The 22,797-nt window shown below is 43.8% G+C and overlaps 1 protein-coding gene and 1 long non-coding RNA gene across 7 annotated transcripts in view; one reads left to right on the forward strand and one right to left on the reverse strand.

Moving 5' to 3' along the window:
* The window catches only part of wu:fb55g09 (uncharacterized), a 76,051-nt gene that overhangs the window by 5,816 nt on the left and 47,438 nt on the right, over positions 1-22,797 (forward strand). The gene's annotated exons all lie outside the window — the stretch shown is intronic.
* LOC137334940 (uncharacterized) overlaps positions 8,790-22,797 on the reverse strand; it is a 146,660-nt gene continuing 132,652 nt past the window's right edge. For both annotated transcript variants that reach the window (XR_010966272.1, XR_010966273.1), the window contains exon 4: positions 8,790-8,867. This is a non-coding gene — a long non-coding RNA (uncharacterized lncRNA). The remainder of the gene's footprint in view (positions 8,868-22,797) is intronic.

Raw genomic sequence — 22,797 nt, forward strand, 5'->3', positions numbered from 1 at the left:
ATGGCAAGCCTCTTGCACGCACAACATATTTTAGCTATGATTGGAAGAAACAGATTACCACTGCTGAGAGTTGCATCCTTGGTATTCAAACATCTAACTAATCTTCTGGAACTTGCGTTCATAGCCAGTCCAGAATGACATGATAAGCTTTGGAAATGAATAACTGACAGGGCCGCAACATGGCTGGCATGTCAAATGAGAAAAGTAGTCTCAATAGTGTAGTATCAGATTCCCTTGATGGGACTGGGACACATTGGGGCAGAAGAGAAGACATTTTACTCTTAGGTTACTGTTATGCGTCATTTTCATAGTGATGCAAAGTTGCTCATGTAACTGTCCTTAATCCATGCTTCTCCAAGTGAGAATTAATTTTGTCCTTGACTAATGGTCTCTAGTAGTTTTCCCACCACTGATGTTAGACTGACTACCCTGTAGTTACCAGGTTTATCCCCCTCTTTTTTTGAACAGGGGTGTAACATTTGCAGACCTCTGGCACCCCTCCCATAAATCCAAAGAGGATTGAAAAATTGTGGTCACAGCTTCTGCTATCTCCACCCTGGCTTCCCTCAGCATCTGGACTGGGTGACTTGTTAACTTTGGTGCTAATCTATTTAGCACCTCCTTTCTGTCTATTTTTATCCTACCCAATCCCTCTCCCCACTGCAACATTGAGTACTTCACAAAAGAGGATGAAGTTATTCAGTATCTGTCATGCCCTCTGCCTCCACAAGAAACTTGCCTTTTTTGTCCCTAATCATTCCACCATGTCCCCACCATTCCATTAACTATCCTTTTTTACTTTTTATGTTTAAGATTTTTGGGTTCCCTTTTATGTTACTTGCTAATCTTCTCACTTTTTGCCTATCTTATCGTTTTTTCAATTTTCTGCTGCACTCAGTATCCTGCTTGGTTTTCTACTGTATTCTGTACCTGACATTTGTCAATCCTTTATTTTATTTTAAGTTCTGTTTCCTTTGTCATCCAGAAAGCTTTAGCTTTGGATGCCCCATCTTTCCTCCTTATGGGAATATGCTCATCCCTGCCTTGAAGACCTGCCATTGCTGATTTACTGTTTTCCTGGACAACCTTTGTTTCTGGTCCACCTGTGCTAGATCCCTTCTCAAATCACTGAAATTGGTTCTCTTCCAGTTGGTATTTTCACCTTTGATTTTTCTTTTGTTCCTTTCCATAACTACTTTACTTTAAACCTAATTATATTACGATCACTATTACCCAGATGTTCTCTCTCTGAAACACACTGCACTTGCCCTACTTCATTCTCCAGAACTAGATCCAGCACTGCTTCCTTCCTCGGGCTAGAAACATACTGATTAAGAAAGTTCTCTTGTTCACATTTTAGGAATTCTTCACCTTCCTTGCCCTTTACACTTTTTTTTCCAGCCTATATTTCGGTAATTGAAGTCCCCTACTATTACTAATCTATTTTTACATTTTCTCTGAAATTTGCCTACAGATTTGCTCCTCTATCTCTTTCTCACTGGAGGTCTATAGTAAACATCCAGCAATGTAACTTTTTTTTTCTGTTCCTTAACTCTAACCAAATAGACTCAGTCTTTGAACCCTCTAGTATATCATCCCTCAGTAGGACTGTAATATTATCCTTGATCAATCACCTCTTCTGCACCTGCACCCACCCCCCTCCCCCAAACTCATTTCTTCTTTCCTTCGCTATCCCTCCTGAATACATTGTAGCCAGGAATGTTTAGTTCCCATTCCTGCCCATGTTTAAGCCAGCTCTCCATTATAGCTACTATATCATAACCCCATGTGACAACTTGTGCCTGCAGCTCATCAGCCTTATTTGTAACACTCCTCGCATTAATGCCATGCTAGTCGGTTTTCATATTTTACTCCATCTAACTCCTGTCCTTTCTACACTATTCTATTCTGTTGCTATTTGCCCCTCCTAGTTTTCTATGCACCTTGTCTCTCCTCTCTAGTCCTGGTTCCCAATGCCTGCCAAATTAGTTTAAACCCTCCCCAACAGCACTAGTTAACCTCCCAGCAAGGACATTGGTCCCAGCCCTGTTCAGGTGCAACCTGTGGCTTGTAGAGGTCCCTCCTGGCCCAGAACTGGTCCCAATGCCCCAGGAATCTGAAGCCCTCCCTCCTGCACCACTTCTCCAGCCATGCATTTACCTGCATTATCTTCCTGTTTCTGTACTCACTTGCATGTGGCACAGGGAGTAATCCAGAGTTTAACACATTTTGAGGTCATGTTTTGATCTATTTCCTAGCTTCTGAAACTCTGTAGTACCTCAACCCTTTTCCAACATGGACCATGACTTCTGACTGTTCCCCTTCCCCTCACAGAATGTCCTGCAACTGTTCAGTGATATCTTTTTACCGTGGCTTAATTTCTCTCTCACACATACCTCCATATTTTAGCTGAAGCCTTAATAGATGTTTTGAAAAGGGTTGGGAAAGAAAGATAGACAGACTTGCATTTATATTGTGCTGTAATTTCTATGTAAATTCTATACAAAGTGAAAAGTGCACATCCATATTAAAACATGGACAGACCTTGTACGCCCACCTGAAAGGGCAGACAGGGCATTGGTTTAACGTCCCATCCAAAAGACTGCATTTCCACCAATGCATTGGACTGGAGTGTAAGCCTAGATTTTGTGCTCAAGTCTCTAGTGGGACTGAGCCCATCTCCTTCTGACTTGGAGACAAGTGTGCTGCCAACTGAGCCAGTGACTGTTGGACTGAAAACACAAGATGAGGCCAGATACAAATTATTAAGCTGCTTTATTTTAGACAGCAGTGAATATACAGAGTAACAGTTATAAACAGACCTTAAAACTTTACTCAATTTCACTTGGCAAAAAAAAAGCCATGTGTCCTGTGCTTTTTTACGGAATGACTGAAATGTTTTTGATGTCGTCTTTCTGTCTAATCAACATGTGACTGCCAAAACTGACCATCTGCATCTTGGCTTCCAGCCTGAGATCAAGGCCTGCCACTCAGCCTCCTGTTTTAAACGCTACTGCCTATGCATGTTCTCTCGCATGCATAGGAAATGATAGGATGGTGCCTCTGATTCCTTCCTCATGCAGGGATTTGCCAGCAGGCCTGCCAACTATCCGTTCGCCACAAGTATATTCTCAGCAGACACTTCGAGCCAGTTTCATGTGAATAGTATTCCCACCATAAATATGGATGTTGTTAGGCCATCTGAGAAAAGATAATGAATTACTTGATGTCTGTCTCTAGTCATTGTGGCAAATTCTTAAATACCTGGCTCATTAAACCACCTAATTCTCTTCTGTCTCGGTGGCTGCAGCCTGTAGTTTTTTAAACCTGTTAAAATACAATATTGAAACATAACTTATTCCCAAATCCTTTCTGTGGAGGAATAAAATCAAAAATCCCAAAATGTGACCCTATAGCATTAGTTAGTAATAAAACAGTGCTGATAAGGTTTTGATTCCAAATAATCTTGTCCCTGCCAGATCCAGAAAAGAATTGCTAGCCGTTATGGAAAGACATGGCTCACTGGTCAGTTTTTCCTCCCTCCCATGCCTAGTTCAAATCCCTGTGCAGTAGTTTCTTAACTTTGGCTTGGTCTGGTTAAAGGCAGCTGAATTTGTAATAACTGCACAAACACAATTTAAAACTCAAATGCAAGTATACATACAATCCAGGTACAGTGCTTGTGTGTTTTAATTCTCGAGATTAAAATTGAAATAATTTTTCAAAACTTGCATTGCTTTAATTGGTCAGTATAGTGTTCTTGCATGATAAACTGATGCCATGAGTAACTGGAAAAATGAGACCAACTTTTTGGTAGGTAGGCAACAAATTGGTGGTCTGCACACACAGCCTCACATCACTGTTAAAAACATCAGAAATACAGGAAGAGACATGCCCACATGACTCTTCAATCCAAAACTTAATTAGAAGGGTAACAGAGGTAAAACAGGAAATTATAGGCAGATTAGCCCAATGTGTATTTTGGGGAAGTTACTAGAATCTGTTATGACAGTGACTGCATTTGGACAAATATGAACTGATTCGAGAGCCAGCATGGATTTGTAAAGGGCAAAGTCTTTTGAGGCGGTAACTAACGTAAATAAGGGAGTATCAGTGGACTTCCAGAAGGTATTCGATGAAGTTCCACTGTTAACAAAAATCAAAGCACATGGAATTGGAGGCAACCTACTTTGGATAGGGAATTGGTTAGGAGGTTGGAGTCAGTAGGGATAATGCGTATGTATTCAAATTTGCAGGATGTGACTAGTGGTGTCCCCCAGGGATCTGTACTGGGGCCGCAGCTTTTCGCTATAATTATCAATGACTTAGATGGAATAGAGGGCCGTTTTTCCAAGTTAGGTGGCACAACGAATAGTGTAGATGGGAGCAGAAAGTTGCAAAAGGAGATTGATAGATTGAGTGGGCAAAAATGTGGCAGATGGAGTTGACTGGAGAAAATATGACTTTATCCACTGTGGACCCAGGAAAGATAAATCATAGTATTTTCTAAATGGTGAGAAGCTAGGAACAATGGAGGAGCAGAGAGATTTAGGGGGTCCACATACAGAAATCACAAAGCTGGTGGACAGGTACAAAAAATAATTTAAACAGCTAATGGAATGTTGGCCTTTATCTTGAGGGCTGGAATACAAAGGGGTGGAAATTGTGTTGCAGCTGTACAGAGCTCTGGTTAGACCCCATCTGGAGTATGGTGTGCAGTTCTGGCCACCGCATCGCAGGAAGGCTATGTTGGCCTTAAAGGGGGTGCAATGCAAAATCACCAGTATGATACTGGGGCTAAAAGGGTTAAATTGAGGACTGGTTGCAAAGACTAGACCAATATTTGCTTGACTATAGAAGATTAAGGGGTGATCTAATTGAGGTGTTTTAAGATGATTAAAGGATTTGATAGGGTAGGTAGAGAAACTCTTTCCTCTAGTGGGGAGTCCAGAACAAGGGGGCATAACCTTAAAATTAGAGCTAGACTGTTCAGGGGCGATGTCAGGAAGCACTTTTTCCACAAAGGGTAGTGGAAATCTGGAACTCTTGCCCCAAAACCTGTTGAAGCGGGAGGTCAATTGAAAATTTCAAAGCTGATTGTTTTGTTAAGCAAAGGGTATTAATGGTTATGGCACCAAGGTGGGTAGATGGAGTTAAGGTACAAATCAGCCATGATCTAATTGAATGGTGGGACTGAATGACATGCTCCTGACCCTGTGGTCCTATGTTCCTAGAGCAGATTGACTGTGGAGTCCTTCCCATCACTCCTGATGTGAAGCTAACTGCTCCCCATAGTGCTCTGGATATAGCTATTCACTCTTGCTTGAATTGTCTGAGGCAATTTCAGTAAGAGGTCTGAGGCCCCTTGCTGTATTAAGATTGTACTTTTGTGTGCCACTCTATAGAGCATCTTTTAACAGAAGGGCCCTCTCTGATTTTTTTTTTAAAAAGTAATAAACTGGTTTACATGATCATTAGAACTAAAACTTACTTTTAATTGGTATGTTTTCCCCCAAAGGCAGTTGACTCCTTGGGATAGTTCCATGGATGTTGGTCACCCTAAATATCCATTTTTTTCATGTGGCAGCCTTGTTGAATGTTTGCAGGCTACTTGACCATGAAGTGGCATAAGAACTGAGCCTGGTCCTGTTCTCACCGATGCTGTTCCACAGGAGTTGCTGGATGACATCATAGAAATTTACAGCCTATAAGGAGACAATGCAGCCCATTATGTCTGCTAGAGAAATTGGGAGTGCAAATCTTGGCTGATTTAACCCTCCCTAAAACATAGGCCAATTGTACTGTCCCTTCAATCATCCTGACTGGTTAACCTGGCACAGACAAGGATCCATATCTATGATCTTTCCACTCTGCTCAGGTACCCAATAGTTAAATTGCTGAGCCTTCAGGGGTGCCCTGCTGGTTTGCATGTGTTGAAGTGTTGAATTATTGTGGTTTTGTAGATATTGCACAAAGACATTCACTTTATATTTGTCTTACTCAGTTTCCATCACAGATTGTAGTAGAGATTTTCAGTCTGTTGATTTTATTTATCTATAATTTTTCTATTTAAAAGTAGCCATTTTTGGTCATCAGTCTACATTGTCTTGTCCTGTTCCTCCCCCCTGCCCCGCCCCACCACAGCCCTTACCAGTTGTTCAATTCCACTTCATGTGTGGACTGCATGTATTCAGCTTGAAGGTGTAACCATTTTTGGAATGCTAAGTTGTGTGTGATGCTCCTTTTTGTCCTGTCATATTGTCCTTAATTGAGTTCTTTTAAAGAGTGTTTTCATTATGCTAGCAGCATACTTTATCTGCTCCATAAATATTTTGCAAATCATGCATATTTAATAGACCCATTTACAACAAAACCATTGTGCTGTAAGGATTGAGGTTTTGCTGCACATACTAATGTGTGTGCATAGTAGGAGAAAATCAGTCTTGCAGGATACCAACACATACCATCCATTTGGTATGCACAGTACTTTTGATTAAAACCATTTGGGGGGGGAGGCAAAGGGAGATGATATGATATATCTATTACTACATTTTTAGACCACTGATGTAATGACTTGCTGAGTGTAACTTAACTCTCAGTTGATTTATGCTACATAATTATCCAGGATTTGCAGTGATCTGTTCCACAGTAATTGATTATACAGGTGTGTTGTAGAAGTCTAATGCTGTAGTAAATATGTTGGAAATTGGGACCCTGCACAAATAAACATGTTCCTATTGCCATTTTCTGCAGGTTGACATAACTTTCCCTACAGGTGGAAAATCATTCTGTAAATGCCTACAAGGAATCTTGCCCAGATGGGATACATGACTCAAACATTGGAAATTGGGGAGGAAATGAATTCTAATATTTTTACAAGCATCATTAGGTGCAAGAGCTACACCCAAGGACAAGATTAATTGAGGAATTACAGAAATCAGTATTAATGAAAATGGCTGGGAGCTTTTAAATTTAATTTCACTTTTTTTTTAAATAAGATCAAATAGATGGATGAGTCACTTCTGAGTTGAGTACATTTCACGAACAGAGGGCTTGGGCTATGAACAATAGTCAGTGATAGTGAGAAACTATTTCCTCTGGTGGGTGTATCCGGAACAAGGGGACATAATCTTAAAATTGGAGCTAGACCATTTAGGAGTGAAAGCAGGAAGCACTTTTTCACAAAGGGTAGTGGAAATCTGGAACTTTCTTTTCCTGCAAAATGCTGGGTCAATTGAAATTTTTAAGACTTAAGATCGAATTTAGATTGTTGTTGGGTAAAGGCCTCAAGGGATATGGAACTAAGGTGGGTAAATGGAGTTGAGGTACAGATCAGCCATGATTTAATTGAATGGCAGAACAGGCTCAAGGGCTGAATGGTCTACTCCTGTTCCTGTGCTCCACCCCAGCAAGCTGCTGGACTAATGATTAGATTAGCCATAGATGTTGGAACTGCTTAATGTCTCATACTAAGATGTAAAGAAACATTGAAGAATAAGAGGTTGTGTTTCTATAGTGCCTTTCACATCTTCAGGATGTCCCAAAGCACTTTACAACCAGTGAATTACTTTAAGTGTAGTCATATTTGTTTTTTTGGCAAACCTAGAAGCCAATTTGCAGATAGCAAGATCCCAAATGCAGAAATTAGATACATGACAGATGGTGGTGGTGAAGGATAAATGTTGCCCAGGACTCCTCTCCTGCTCTTTGAATAGTGTCATATGATCTTTCATATACACCTAAACAGGCAGATGGGACGTTGGTTTAACATCCTAAAGACCACACCTCTAGTGCAGCACTGCTTCAGTACTGCACGGATGGATGTGTCAGCTGATAGTACGTGCTCAAATCCTGGAATGGGACTTGACCCCCACAACCTTCTGACTCCGAGGTGAGAGTGCTACTGTTGAGCCAAGGCTGACAAACACTATGCTTAATTGCATCACAGGATACTGAAACTTTTTGAGGCTTGGACCAATCCTTGTTCAGTAGTCTTATCAAGAGGGCTGACATAGCTGGAGAGAATTTTAAAAGGGGAGCACAAAACTGACAGCACAACTTGAGCCCCATCAGCTGAATACTTTAAGTGCAAAATGCTGGGAAAGAAAGATTGTCACCTTGAGATTCATTGTCATATGTGACAGCCAGTTGATCAAACCAAAAGGATTCCTTTATCAATGTAATGCATATGTTGGCATCAGTGTATTCTGGGGTTGTAGCCCACCAGTGTGACACTCAGATTGACATTAGTACATTATTGGAGCCTATTACCTGGAGAATACAGCAGAATTGGTCCATCTGATCTCCTGGACTGGTTTCAATCGCCTGAGGGGGTTGGAGAGGAATTTTCAAGAGTTTTTCCCCTTCATGGGGCAGGCTTGGTGGAGCAGCTGGTCTTTTCTGCCTGTTGATTTCATATGAATTCATGCCTCAGACTTGAGACTGAGGCAGACCAGAACAAAGGAAGCTTGTTGGAGGCATTTCTAATGTACAGTGATGGGTTTTATGGACAAGTTGTTACAGCTATATATTGAGCTGGTTCAGAAATAAAAATGGCAAAAAATAAAATTGCTTGCAATTGTGGTTTTTCAAGTGATTAAAGATCCTACAGAAAACACTGATCTACATTTCAGCTAATACTGGAGCTGCTTATTTATGCCAGTATGAAAAGTGCCAATTGATCTTTTTCTATATAGGCAGTTACTGAGCCACCCAGAGATTTAATTTCCTTCCCTTTGCCTCTTGTCTCTCTCCAACTCACGTCAGCTGAATCTCTCCATTGTGTTGAAACAGTTGGATAGCACGTAATTCAAAGTTGATGCTTGTGAGCAGCTTGGTTTGAATCCTCTACGTATCGGGTTGGTTGTCTAAATAAGAGGCAATTTAAAATTTTGTAACTTTATTTTAGATGAAGTTACAATATTGCACTGTAGCAAGTAATAGATACTAGAAAAAAATAAGTTTCTTTAAGGTTGCATTTTCCTGTTTGCACATTTTCTGGGTTAAAAACATTCATATTCTCCCCTTCCACTTTTTTTTCCACTTGGACTTACTTCGGGGGAGGATTGGAAAAATTCCCATTCATTTTTTTAAAAAAGTGAAGCTGGAAACAGCAGTTTAATGTATTTTATCTGAAATATTTAAACTAGGCCACTAGATGGAGCTGCAACTCAGTGTGTTCAGTGTATTATAATTTTTGCATCAAACAGTCTTGCTGCCAAGAGGCAAATGAGCACTTGCAACAGAAGCTTAACATTTGCACCAGCATCTGGTATATTGCCATTTGTCCTGCTCTCATTTTTACCACTTTTCCATAGCACCAAGACCAGTCCAGCCAAATTCTCGAATGTCCTCTGACTGCAATGCTGTCCGTCCTTGACCTCGACCCCCTCTAGCATATTATATGGTTAACCATGCCATCTCTCCATCATCCAGCTCAGTGGGACTGCCCTCGTGTGGTTCCACTCCCATCCGGCCCAGTGCATCTTTTGCCAGCCCTATGCAGTCTCCTTGTATTCTGTTCTTGCTGCTGCCTCCTTCCTCTTCTCTCCGCCCGCCCCCCCCCCCCCCCCCCCAAAAAAAAATCTCTTGGTGACATTATCCTGGGTACAGGGTCATCTTCTATGTGTATGCAATCAACACCCAGCTTTATTTCTCCACTGATTCCCTTGATCCCATGTCCAAGTTTTAATTACCCCTCCTAATTATTCTACCTTAACTCGCAATTTGTTAAAATCTGTACACCCCCCCCCCCCCCAATATGCCTGGGTTAAATGCCTTGTAAGACTTTCTATATTTAATGTTATTACTGTATGTAAATTCAAGTTGTTGACATGGAACGGATGTGCTGACGAGTACTTGGTAAATTGCCACTCGAGTGCCCTGTCACACAATCTCTGAATAGCCTGGATACATACAGCAACAATCCATTCCAGGACATGGGCAATTATTGAAGAGCATTTTTTCCTGAATGCATCATTTATTAAAGCAAAACCATCAAAGTGCATTGGGATTAATAGAAACCTGAAGGACAGAAATGATCCCTGATCAAGGTTACTAAGATACCAACATTTGACAATTAAAAAGTACAATTTATTTTCAAAATATGCACTGTACAATTCAAAGTTCTGCCAGCCCTGTGCTAGGGCAATTTAGTAGCATCATGGTGTAAACTGATTATGGTTGAGGGCAGTTGAATTGATCTTCTGATCTGAGTGAATGCCCAAAAGGGAAAACAAAATTAGTATGTTTTGCAGAACATGTCAGACATTAAGTAGCCCCTCAACTCTCATGATTCCTAAAAGTCAACTGCTGAAAGGAAGTGGTTTTGTGTGTGCATGCATGTGTTATGGATGGAAAGCATCTGTAGATGTTAGATCTATTCTTCTGGACAAATGGCTGACATTTTTGTGATCCCATTGTATATTATTTGTGCCCTGCAATATTTAAAATCATGGGCTTTAAGGCATTTTGGTATTATTTCGGGAACTCCAGCTATTTGAAGTGATTTATTTTTATGCAGAGATATGGTCAACTGCACTATAATGTATCCTCATCCAGTGTCTTTCTCTGTGGTTGTGAACAATTTTACAACACCAAGTTATAGTCCAACAATTTTATTTGAAAATCACAAGCTTTCGGAGGCTTCCTCCTTCCTCAGGTGAATGTGGAAATGAAATCCTCTAACCTTTCGCATTTATAAATCACCGAACAATACCTGGTGATTATAGTCTTTCCAACTGCCCGTTGCCAAGGCAATCAAAGTGTTCAGACAGAGGGGTGTTACCTACAGGGCCACCGAATATACAAACAACCAAAAAAAAAGAGGCAGAAACATCTGGAAGGAAAAGAAAGACAGCAAATGACCCGTTATATTAAAAACGGATATTTTTTGTTCGCTGGTGGGGTTACGTGTAGCGTGACATGAACCCAAGATCCCGGTTGAGGCTGTCCTCATGGGTGCGGAACTTGGCTATCAATTTCTGCTCGACTATTTTGCGTTGTCGTGTGTCTCGAAGGCCGCCTTGGAGAACGCTTACCTGAAGGTTGGTGGCTGAATGTCCTTGACTGCTGAGGTGTTCCCCGACTGGGAGGGAACCCTCCTGTCTGGCGATTGTTGCGCAGTGTCCGTTCATCCGTTGTCGCAGTGTCTGCATGGTCTCGCTGATGTACCATGCTCCGGGACATCCTTTCCTGCAACGTATGAGGTAGACAATGTTGGCCAAGTCACAGGAGTATGAACCATGCACCTGGTGGGTGGTGTCCTCTCGTGTGATGGTGGTATCTGTGTCGATGATCTGGCATGTCTTGCAGAGGTTGCCATGGCAGGGTTGTGTGGTGTCGTGGACGCTGTTCTCCTGAAAGCTGGGTAATTTGCTGCAAACGATGGTCTGTTTGAGGTTGGGTGGCTGTTTGAAGGAGAGTAGTGGAGGTGTGGGGATGGCCTTAGCGAGGTGTTCATCGTCATCGATGTCATGTTGAAGGCTGTGGAGAACATGGTGCAGTTTCTCCGCTCCGGGGAAGTACTGGACGACGAAGGGTACTCTGTTGGTTGCGTCCTGTATTTGTCTTCTGAGGAGGTCTATGCGATTTTTCGCTGTGGCCCGTCTGAACTGTCGATCGACGAGTTGAGCGTCCTGCCCCGTTCTTACGAGGGAGTCTTTCAACGTCTGTAGGTGTCCATCGCGTTCCTCCTCGTCTGAGCAGATCCTGTGTATTCGCAGGGGATGGCCTCTTTGACGTGGTTGGGGTGGAAGCTGAAAAAGTGGAGCATCGTGAGGTTGTCCGTGGGCTTGCGGTAGAGTGAGGTGCTGAGGTGCCAGTCTTTGATGGAGGTTACGGGTGTCCAAGAAAGAAACCGATTCTGAGGAGTAGTCCATGGTGAGCTTGTTGGTGGGATGGAACTTGATGTTATCGTGTAGTCTCTTTAGTGATTCTTCGCCGTGGGTCCATAGGAAGAAAATGTCATCGATGTATCTGGTGTATAGCGTTGGTTGGAGATCCTGTGCAGTGAAGAAGTCCTGCACGAACTTGTGCATGAAAATGTTGGCGTATTGGGGTGCGAATTTGGTCCCCATGGCTGTTCCGTGTGTTTGGGTAAAGAACTGGTTATTGAAGGTGAAGACATTGTGATCCAGGATGAAGCGGATGAGTTGTGGGATGACGTCTGGAGATTGGCTGTTGGTGTTGAGTATTGATGCTGTTGCAGCGATGCCGTCATCGTGGGGGATACTGGTGTAGAGTGCCGAGACGTCCATTGTGGTGAGCAGTGTTCCTGGTTCAACTGGTCCATGCGTGCTGAGTTTTTGTAGGAAGTCTGTAGTGTCGCGACAGAAGCTGGGGTTCCCCGTACGATGGGTTTCAGGATGCCCTCGACGTATCCAGAGAGGTTCTCCCACAGGGTTCCGTTGCCTGATACGATAGGACGTCTGGGTGTGTTGGCTTTGTGTATCTTTGGGAGGCAGTAGAAGTCTCCCACGTGGGATGAGAGCGCGTTGGATGCTTTGAAGGTCTGAGTCGAAGGTCTTGATCAGTTTGTTGAGCTGGTGGGTGGGTGTGTTCTTTGGTTGGATCTGCGGGTAACCATCTGTAGTGTTCCTGGTTGTCCAGTTGTCGGTATGCTTCTTTGCAATAGTCTGTTCTGTATGAGATGGCTCCTCCTTTGTCTGCTGGTTTGATGACTGTTGCGTTGTGCTCGGGTGACATTCTGGACTGTCTTGAGTGCAGCTGATGAATCTGGCATTGACGCATCTCCTGACAGCTTGAGCCTACATGTCATACAACGGGTCATTCTCTCTTTCTCTTCCTTTCGTGTGTGCATGCCTGCCCGCCCGGTATGTACCATCTCTCTGGCGGAACACTTTGATTGCCGTGACAACGGGCAGTTGGAAAGATTATCTGGAATCACCAGGTATTGTTCTCTGACTATAAATGCGATAACCTTCAAGGACTTCCACACTCACCTGACAAAGGAGAAAGCCTCCGAAAGCTTGTGATGTTCAAATAAAACGGTTGGACTATAACCTGGTGTATAACTATCATTAACCTATTAAAAACTGGTTTACAATTTCCTTGTGTATAGCACACAAGGAAAGAGTTGCTTTTTCCATCCCCAGGTTGAATGAAAGTTAAAGCTCCCAATACACTGCCCTTTCAATACACCTTGCCTACAGTTGAGTACCCCCATTCTGCATCAGTGTGATGCGCCTCCTGCATTAATCTGACAGATTGTACCCAGTTTTGTGATGTACACTCGTGCCCAACAGGAACTGCATTTAGATCATGTTTCTTAATTTATAGTATTCTTAAAATGCTAACTTAATGTTAAATTTTTGAACCAAAATTGGCTATTACAAATCTATTACTGTCAGGAGTTTGAGTCCATAGCCTGAAAAGCATATGCTTCCCTTTGTCAGTGAAATTTTATTTGCAATGCTTTTTCTAGAATCTAGGATTAAGTATCTGTGGAATTGTGTTGTAGTGCAGTGTGGGTGGACTGCTTGCTGTTTTGTGGATGAATATTTTATACTGTCACATTATAATGTCAAGTATTAGTGCAGTAGCATATAGACCATGACCTATCTAAATTATTCTGGATTGGCATAAAATCCATTTAGCAATGTAATAACGCTGTGCTATGGAACTGACGTGACAGCTCATTCCAAGATTGTTTTGTTCTGCTCCAACCATAGAATCTGACAGTGACATCAGAACTGGTATTTCCAAACCTTTGTTGCTATGGTGATGAACACAATCCAGTGTTAACTCATTCACAGCCATGCAAAGCTTTCAGGTGGGGTGAAAAGATGAAATAGACAAGAACCAATAACATGTGATTCATTTCTGGTCATTATAACAACTTGCATTTATATTGCACCTTTGGGACATTTTTCTATGTTAAAATATGCTTCAGTTGTAAAGGAAAAACTAGATTTTAAGCCAAAGAATGAAATGTTAGGATAGGTACCCAGAAGCTTAGTCAGAGGTAGCTTTTAAGGAAGGCCTTAAAGGGAAGTGAATTGGGGGAGAGGCCTTAAGGAGAGAATTCGAGTGTGGGGTCAAGGCAGCTGAAGGTACATGACAGACACCAGTGGTGAGGCAAAAAGAGCGTTTGGGAAGGATTGTAGCATTGAAGAGATTTAAACGTTAGGATAAGCGTTTTAAACGTGAGGCATTGGAATAGGGAGCCATTGTAAGTCAGTGGAAACGGGTGATAGATGAGTGGGACTATTAAGCTGCTAAATTTGTGATACCATCTGTTGCATGCTTTAACTTGCTGATGGTCATTTAAAATTTGAAAAAATACTAAATTGCAGGTTACTTTTTGGATGGGAACTGCGTTTACCACTCAGTCTTTTTGCCATTTTTTTATTCGTTAATGGGATGTGAGCGTCGCTGGCAAGGCCAGCAGTGATTGCCCTTGAGAAGGTGGTGGTGAGCTGCCGCCTTGAACCGCTGCAGTCTGTGTAGCAAAAGTTCTCCTGCAGTGCTGTTAGGTGGGGAGTTCCAGGATTTTGACCCAGTGACTATGAAGGAACAGCGATATCTTTCCAAGTCGGGATGATGTGTGACTTGGAGGGGAACGTGCAGGTGGTGTTCCCATGTGCCTGCTACCCTTGTCCTTCTAGGTGGTAGAGGTCGCGGGTTTGGGAGGTGCTGTCGAAGAAGCCTTGGCGAGTTGCTGCAGTGCATCCTGTGGATGGTGCACACTGCAGCCATGGTGCGCTGGTGGTGAAGGGAGTCGATGTTTAGGGTGGTGGATGGGGTGCCAATCAAGTGAGCTGCTTTGTCCTGGATGGTGTCGAGCTTCTTGTGTTGTTGGAGCTGCACTCATCCAGGCAAGTGGGGAGTATTCCGTCACACTCCTGACTTGTGCCTTGTAGATGGTGGAAAGGCTTTGGGGAGTCAGGAGGTGAGTCACTTGCTGCAGAATACCCAGCCTGTGACCTGCTCTTGTAGCCACAGTATTTATATGGCTGGTCCAGTTAAGTTTCTGGTCAATGGTGAGCCCCAGGATGTTGATGGTGGGGGATTCGGCGATGGTAATGCCGTTGAATGTCATGGAAAGGTGGTTAAACGCTTTTGTTGGAGATGGTGATTGCCTGGCACTTGTCTAGCGCGAATGTTACTTGCCACTTATGAGCCCAAGCCTGGATGTTGTCCAGGTCTTGCTGCTTGCGGGCACGGACTGTTTCGTTATTTGAGGGGTTGCGAATGGAACGGAACACTGTGCAATCATCAACGACCATCCCCATTTCTGACCTTATGGAGGGAAGGTCATTGATGAAGCAGCTGAAGATGGTTGGGCCTAGGACACTGCCCTGAGGAACTCCTGGGGCTGAGATGACTGGCCTCCAACAACCACTACCATCTTTTGTGCTAGGTATGACTCCAGCCACTGGAGAATTTTCCCCCTGATTCCCATTGACTTCAATTTTACTAGGGCTCCTTGGTGCCACACTCTGTCAAATGCTGCCTTGATGTCAAGGGCAATCACTCGCTCCTCCCCTCTGGAATTCAGCTCTTTTGTCCATGTCTGGAGCAAGGCTGTAATGAGGTCTATAGAATGGCATCCTCTGCGATTGACCATGGCAGATGATCCATCCTTGTCCTCTTAACCAATCAGCAACATTTGACATGCCATCCTGCTCCATTATCCAGCTATGTGCTTTTGGATAGTTAGGAAGGTAACCATGCAAGGGCAATGCATCTCTTCTCTCCTCAGCACTGCAGAGTCCTCCAGTGATCTTCCCCTCGATCGACATGTTGTCCCTCGGTGCCAGCAACACCCAGCTGCATCTCCACTTCTGCCGATTTCCTGACTATGCTGCCTGACACCAGTCTTGGATAAGTCCAACTCCTATAGCTCAACATCGAACAGACTGAAGCCACAAACTCAACCTCCCTCCATGGGTGCACTGAACCATAACATTCACAACCTTGGTGTCCCATTTGAACCTGAGCTGAACTTAAAGCTCACATCCTGTCCGCTACCAGAATTACTACTACCACAGTATCCCTCCGGCTGAAATCTTTATACATGCCCTTTTCATTTCCAAACTTGACTATTCCAACACTACTTGCTGGCTTCCCATCTTCCATAAACTGTAACTTGTTGCTCGTTACTTGTACCATTACCCCTGTCCTCGCTGACCTTTTTAACTGGCCTGCTGTGTCATCTCCCTGCCACCCACCCCACCCCCAGCACTAAATTTAAAATCCTTGCCTATAAATCAGTCCATTACATTGCCCAACTCTGCCTGTGCAAGCTCTTGCAGCCTATAACCACTGTTAAACACATTGTTGCTCCAACTCTGGCCTTTTCCTTTCTCTCCCCTTCACCTCCACCCCCCAGTTTCTCACTTCACTATCTGTGGCAGACCCTTTAGCCATCTCCAACTTATTTTTTGGAACTCTTCCCTAAACCTCTCAACTTCTGTCTCCCATTTTTAAAAAAAAATCTTTCTCCAAGCTTTGTCACCCCTCTGAATCTCTCCCTAACTTGCTGTCCATTCGCTTATGCTCATCTGTGAAGCGCAATAGGATGTTTTTTACATAAAAGGCACTATATGAATTCACATTCTATATCAATGTAACATTAGTTTTGCCTTCCTTTCTTTGGATTAAGTTATATAGCATGTCATTTCATTTCTCATCTCTAGATGGTGCTGTATTTCAAGTGGAGAAGTGAATTTTTTATGTAACCTTTTTTAATTAATACCACATTTGTATTCACAGAAGCTTCCACCATATTGCAATGGCAGTATTGTATACCTACATCACCATTCTCCCCAGTTCCCCCCACATTATCTGGCATTCAAACTCAGACTTTTCCTTGGTGGAAATTGATTGTATTTGAAGATAGTCACATCTTGGTTAATAGTGAAATTATTTTCAAAACCTATTAATCCAACCCCAAACAGCTATTATGATTTAAGACATTGTATTTTTGGAATTTGAGGTTATACAAGAAAACTTGTAATCTGCTGATTTCCAGTGTGTTGAACACAGTAGATTTCTGTCTACCTTTTTGAGCCAGAGTTCCCACTGTTGATTGCTGTCTACAGACCCCAGCTGGTAACTGGCATGTATATACGTAGGATGAGGATAGAATTGTTCAGCCAACATATTATAAAGCCTTTGAAATTAAGAATTGCCATTTGGGTGAGGTAACTTTTGACACTGTTGCTTTGTACCCCACCATGAGTCTGCCGTCAAGAGGGCAACAATTGGGGCAAGGGGGGGGGATCTTTTAGTGAAATATATTTACATCCGGCCTACAAATGTTAATCGCTTGCAGTTTTTTTTTAAATCAGAGGACAATGTTGTTGTGCTGTGTTTGTAAGGTTAAAAAAGTGTGGTTATTTTTCTTTAAGAAAATAGCTTTTATTTGGTGTAGCTTCACCTTCTGCCATTGCTAAATAATGAGGACTCTGGTACATTCTGCTTGTGTAGACAAACCTACAGGTTTTTTTTTAAAAAGTCTTTACCATTCATTGTGACGATATTGAAGGTTATGCAACAGACGACATAGTCACAAGTGGGTGGTTTGTGTATTCACAGGACTTGCTTTGGCTTTTGACAATTTCTGACTCCGTACTTTATAGGAAGTTGGGAAGAGTGAGTACACAAACTGCATTCCTGGAATCGGTCACCACTGTCTGAAGAACAAACAGACTTGCATTATAGAGCGCCTTTCATGACTTCAGGGGGTCCTAAGGTGCTTGACAACCAATGAAGTACTTTTTTGAAGTGTAGTCTTTGTTGTAATGTAGAACCTGTCCCTTCACAACAAATAGTAGCAGGAAGACTTTTTTTTTAAAAACAGTTGAATAGCCTGCCTAGGCTCACAGATCAGCTACCTGGGCAATCTGCATGAGGGCTGCTGACATTGGTGGCATTGTACCACCAGCATGAGCTGCTGCTTTCTGGAGAGAAGTGAAAGTAGGATGGCAATAGATATCTACTTAACAGTCAAACATTTTTTTTAAAAAGCCAGTTATTGCCACGGAACCTGAAGTTTACAAGCAGTTGCAACTGACCTGTGAATAACTTCAGTTTACAATTAGCTCCAATTCTCTGGATTTACCTATTTAGAGCAGCGGCCTTAAAATGACAAGCTAAGTTAGCAGCTAAACATTGCTGCTGTGCTCCCGACTAGTTATGAACAATGATGCAGGAGATCTGCTACGATTGGAAAAACTTAGTGTGTGAGCTGTTGGATGCTGCAGCTTTAAAACTGGTGATGACATTGAAGCAGAAAAACTGTCTGGATCTATTAGAGTCTGCACGTCAAAACTGATTTAGATTGATTTGAACTGGATTCTCAACTTGATGCGTACAGTAGGGTGCATGATGTGTGATGAATCAATATAGGACAACTTGATAAGTCAACTAAATAGTACATCTATTTGATTCTAAAGGAGTAAGTACTGTCATTTTACTTCGGGTTACTTCAAGAGCATGTCCATGAACTGCTGAAACATTGATTCATAAAGCATTACTAAGGGTGAAAAGATGGAAATAAAAAGGAAAATTGAGATTAATTTTGGATAGAAGAATCTACTTTTTTTTTTTTGAAACCCCTCACGTCAGGAATCTTAGTTCAGGCTTGAGTCAGTCTCAGTTAGAATCATAAAATGGCCATCTGTGCTGTGACCATTCAGTCCATCGAGCCTGTGCTGGCTCTTTGTAAGAGCAATCCAGTTAGTCCCCTCTCCCTGTAGCCCTGCAAATGTTTTCCCTTCAAGTATTTATCCAATTCCTTTTTGAAACTTATTGAATCTGCTTCCACCACCCTTTCAGGCAGTGCATTCCAGATCATAACTACTTGCTGCGTATTTTTTTTTAAAAAGTTTTCCTCATGTCGCCTTTAAATTCTATGTCCTCTGGTTCTCGTCACTTCATTTATTTTATCTAAACCCTTCATGATCTTGAACACTTCTATCAAATCTCCTCTTAACCTTTTCTGTTCTAAGGTTACCTGCTACTTAGATGAATCCACTTTCCTCAGGAGACTGGTCGTGTAAGTAATTCAATGGATGAATCACTATGAAATAGCAGGGGTTGGGGAGGAAAATGGTTGTCCTCTTGGTTTGTCAGATTAAATTTTAACCCTGGCGCTCTGGTCATTGAACAGAATGATAGTTTTTTATTATTCGTTCAGGGGATGTGGGCATCGCTGGCAAGGCCAGCATTTATTGTCGATCCCTAATTGCCTTTGAGAAGGTGGTTGTGAGCCGCCGCCTTGAACCACTGCAGTCTGTGTGGTGAAGGTTCTCCCACAGTGCTGTTAAGAAGGGAGTTCCAGGATTTTGACCCAGCAACTATGACGAAACGGTGATATATTTCCAACTGGGGATGGTGTGTGACTTGGAGGGGAACGTGCAGGTGGTGGTGTTCCCATGTACCTGCTGCTCTTGTCCCTCTAGGTGATAGAGGTTGTGGATTTGGGAGGTGCTGTCAAAGAAGCCTTGGCGAGTTGCTGCAGTGCATCCTGTGGATGGTACTCACTGCAGCCACAGTGCGCCGGTGGTGAAGGGAGTGAATGTTTAGGGTGGTGGATGGGGTACCAATCAAGCGGGCTGCTTTGTCCTGGATGGTGTCGAGCTTCTTGTGTTGTTGGAGCTGCACTCATCCAGGCAAGTGGAGAGTATTCCATCACATTGCTGACTTGTGCCTTGTAGATGGTGGAAAGGCTTTGGGGAGTCAGGAGGTGAGTCACTCACCGCAGAATACCCAGCCTGTGACCGGCTCTTGTAGCCACAGTATTTATGTGACTGGTCCAGTTAAGTTTCTGGTCAATGGTGACCCCCAGGATGTTGATGGTGGGGGATTTGGCGATGGTAATGCCATTGAATGTCATGGGGAGCTGGTTAGACACTCTTGTTGGAGATGGTCATTGCCTGGCACTTGTCTGGTGCGAATGTTACTTGCCACTTGAGCCTAAGCCTGGATGTTGTCCAGGTCTTGCTGCATATGGGCACAGACTGCTTCATTATCTGAGGCGTTGCGAATTGAACTGAACACTGCAATCATCAGCGAACATCTCCATTTCTGACCTTATGATGGAGGGAAGGTCATTGATGAAGCAGCTGAAGATGGTTGGGTCTAGGACACTGCTGCAGGAGTTCCTCAGGGCAATGTCCTGGGGCTGAGATGATTGGCCTCCAACAACCACTACCATCTTCCTTTGTGCTAGGTATGACTCCAGCCACTGGAGAGTGTTTCCCCCTGATTCCATTGACTTCAGTTTTACTCGGGCTCCTTGATGCCACACTTGGTCAAATGCTGCCTTGATGTCAAGGGCAGTCACTCTCGCCTCACCTCTGGAATTCAGCTCTTTTGTCCATGTTTGGACCAAGGCTGTAATGAGGTCTGGAGCTGAGTGGTCCTGGCGGAACCCAAACTGAGCATCGGTGAGTAGGTTATTAGTGAGTAAGTGCCGCTTGATAGCACTGTCGACGACACCTTCCATCGCTTTGCTGATGATTGAGAGTAGACTGATGGGGCGGTAATTGGCCAGATTGGATTTGTCCTGCTTTTTATTATCAGGACATACCTGGGCAATTTTCCACATTGTCAGGTAGATGCCAGTGTTGTAGCTGTACTGGAACAGTTTGGCTAGAGGCACAGCTAGTTCTGGAGCATAGGTCTTCAGCACTACAGCTGGTATGTTTTCGGGGCCCATAGCCTCTGCTGTATCCAGTGCACTCAGCCGTTTCTTGATATCACGTGGAGTGAATCGAATTGGCTGAAGACTGGCTTCTGTGATGGTGGGGATATCGGGAGGAGGCAGAGATGGATCGTCCACTTGGCACTTCTGGCTGAAGATGGTTGCAAACGCTTCAGCCTTGTCTTCTGCATTCACGTGCTGGACTCCGCCATCATTGAGGATGGGGACGTTTACAGAGCCGCCGCCTCCTCCTCCCATTAGTTGTTTAATTGTCCACCACCATTCACGACTGGATGTGGTAGGACTGCAGAGCTTTGATCTGATCTGTTGGTTGTGGAATTGCTTAGCTCTGTCTATCACGTTGCTTTTGCTGTTTAGCATGCATGTAGTCCTGAGTTGTAGCTTCACCAGGTTGCAACTTCATTTTTAGGTGCACCTGGTGCTGCTACTGGCATGCTCTTCTACGCTCCTCATTGAACCAGGGTTGATCCCCTAGCTTATTGGTAATGGTAGAATGAGGAATATGCCAGGCCATGAGGTTACAGATTGTGCTGGAATACAATTCTGCTGATGGTCCACAGCGCCTCATGGATGCCCAGTTTTGAGCTGCTAGATCTGTTCTGAATCTATCCTACTTAACATGGTGATCGTGCCACAGAACACGTTGGGTGGTCTCCTCAGTGCAAAGACGGGACTTCGTCTCCACAAGGACTGTGCGGTGGTCACTCCTACCAATACTGTCATGGACAGATGCATCTGTGACAGGTTGGTGAGGACGAGGTCAGTAAGTTTTCTCGTGTTGGTTCGCTCACCACCTGCTGCAGGCCCAGTCTGGCAGCTATGTCCTTCAGGACTCTGCCAGCTTGGTCAGTAGTGGTGCTACTGAGCCACTCTTGGTGATGGACATTGAAGTCCCCCACCCAGAGTATATTCTGTGCCTTTGCTACCCTCGGTGCTTCCTCCAATTGGTCACCATTGACCAGGAACTTAACTGGACCAGCCATATAAATACTGTGGCTACAAGAGCAGGTCAGAGGCTGGGTGTTCTGCAGCGAGTGACTCGCCTGACTCCCCAAAGCCTTTCCACCATCTACAAGGCACAAGTCAGGGGTGTGATGGAATACTCTCCACTTGGATGAGTGCAGCTCCAACAACACTAAGAAGCAGCCCACTTGATTGGCACCCCATCCACCACTCTAAACATTCATTCCCTTCACCACCAGCGCACAGTGGCTGCAGTGTGTGCCATCTACAGGATGCACTGCAGCAACTCTCCAAGGCTTCGACAGCACCTCCCAAACCTGCGACCTCCACCACCTAGGAGGACAAGGGCAGCAGACACATGGGAACAACACCACCTGCACGTTCCCCCTCCAAGTCACACACCATCCCAACTTGGAAATATATCGCCGTTCCTTCATTGTCGCTGGGTCAAAATCCTGGAACTCCCTTCCTAACAGCACTGTGGGAGAACCTTCACCTCACGGACTGCAGCAGTTCAAGAAGGCGGCTCACCACCACCTTGAGGGCAATTAGGGATGGGCAATAAATGCCGGCCTTGCCAGCGACGCCCACATTCCATAAACACCACTTTTTTAAAATTTGCTCAACATGGACTGATGCATCAGCTGAGGGAGGGTGGTAGGTGGTAATCAGCAGGAGGTTTCCTTGCTCCTATTTGACCTCATGCCATGAGATTTCATGGGGTTCGGAGTCAATGTTGACTACTCCCAGGGCCACTCCCTCCTGACTATCACTGTACTGCCATCTGTGGTTGGTCTGTCCTGCCATTTGGACAGGACATACCCAAGAATGATGGTGGAAGAGTCTGGGACGTTGGCTGAAAGGTATGATTCTGTGAGTATGACTGTCTGGCTGTTGCTTGACTAGTCTGTGGGACAGCTCTCCCAATTTTGGCTCGAGTCTCCAGATGTTCGTGAGGAGTGATAATTCCCATTCCAGTTTGTTAGGCAGTCCACAGCAAGACTAGCAGCTTGTCAAGTGTGAACATTTTGAAAGTTTGGGGGGGCAATCTTAATCCAAAGAGTTTATGCAACACTTTAGGATCTTGGCTGTTTTTAGAAAGTTCAGTGAACTTCAGTGCTGTCTTTGTATTAACAATG

The sequence above is a fragment of the Heptranchias perlo genome, chromosome 18 (genome assembly GCF_035084215.1).
Source record: "Heptranchias perlo isolate sHepPer1 chromosome 18, sHepPer1.hap1, whole genome shotgun sequence".
Taxonomy (NCBI): Eukaryota; Metazoa; Chordata; class Chondrichthyes; order Hexanchiformes; family Hexanchidae; genus Heptranchias; species Heptranchias perlo.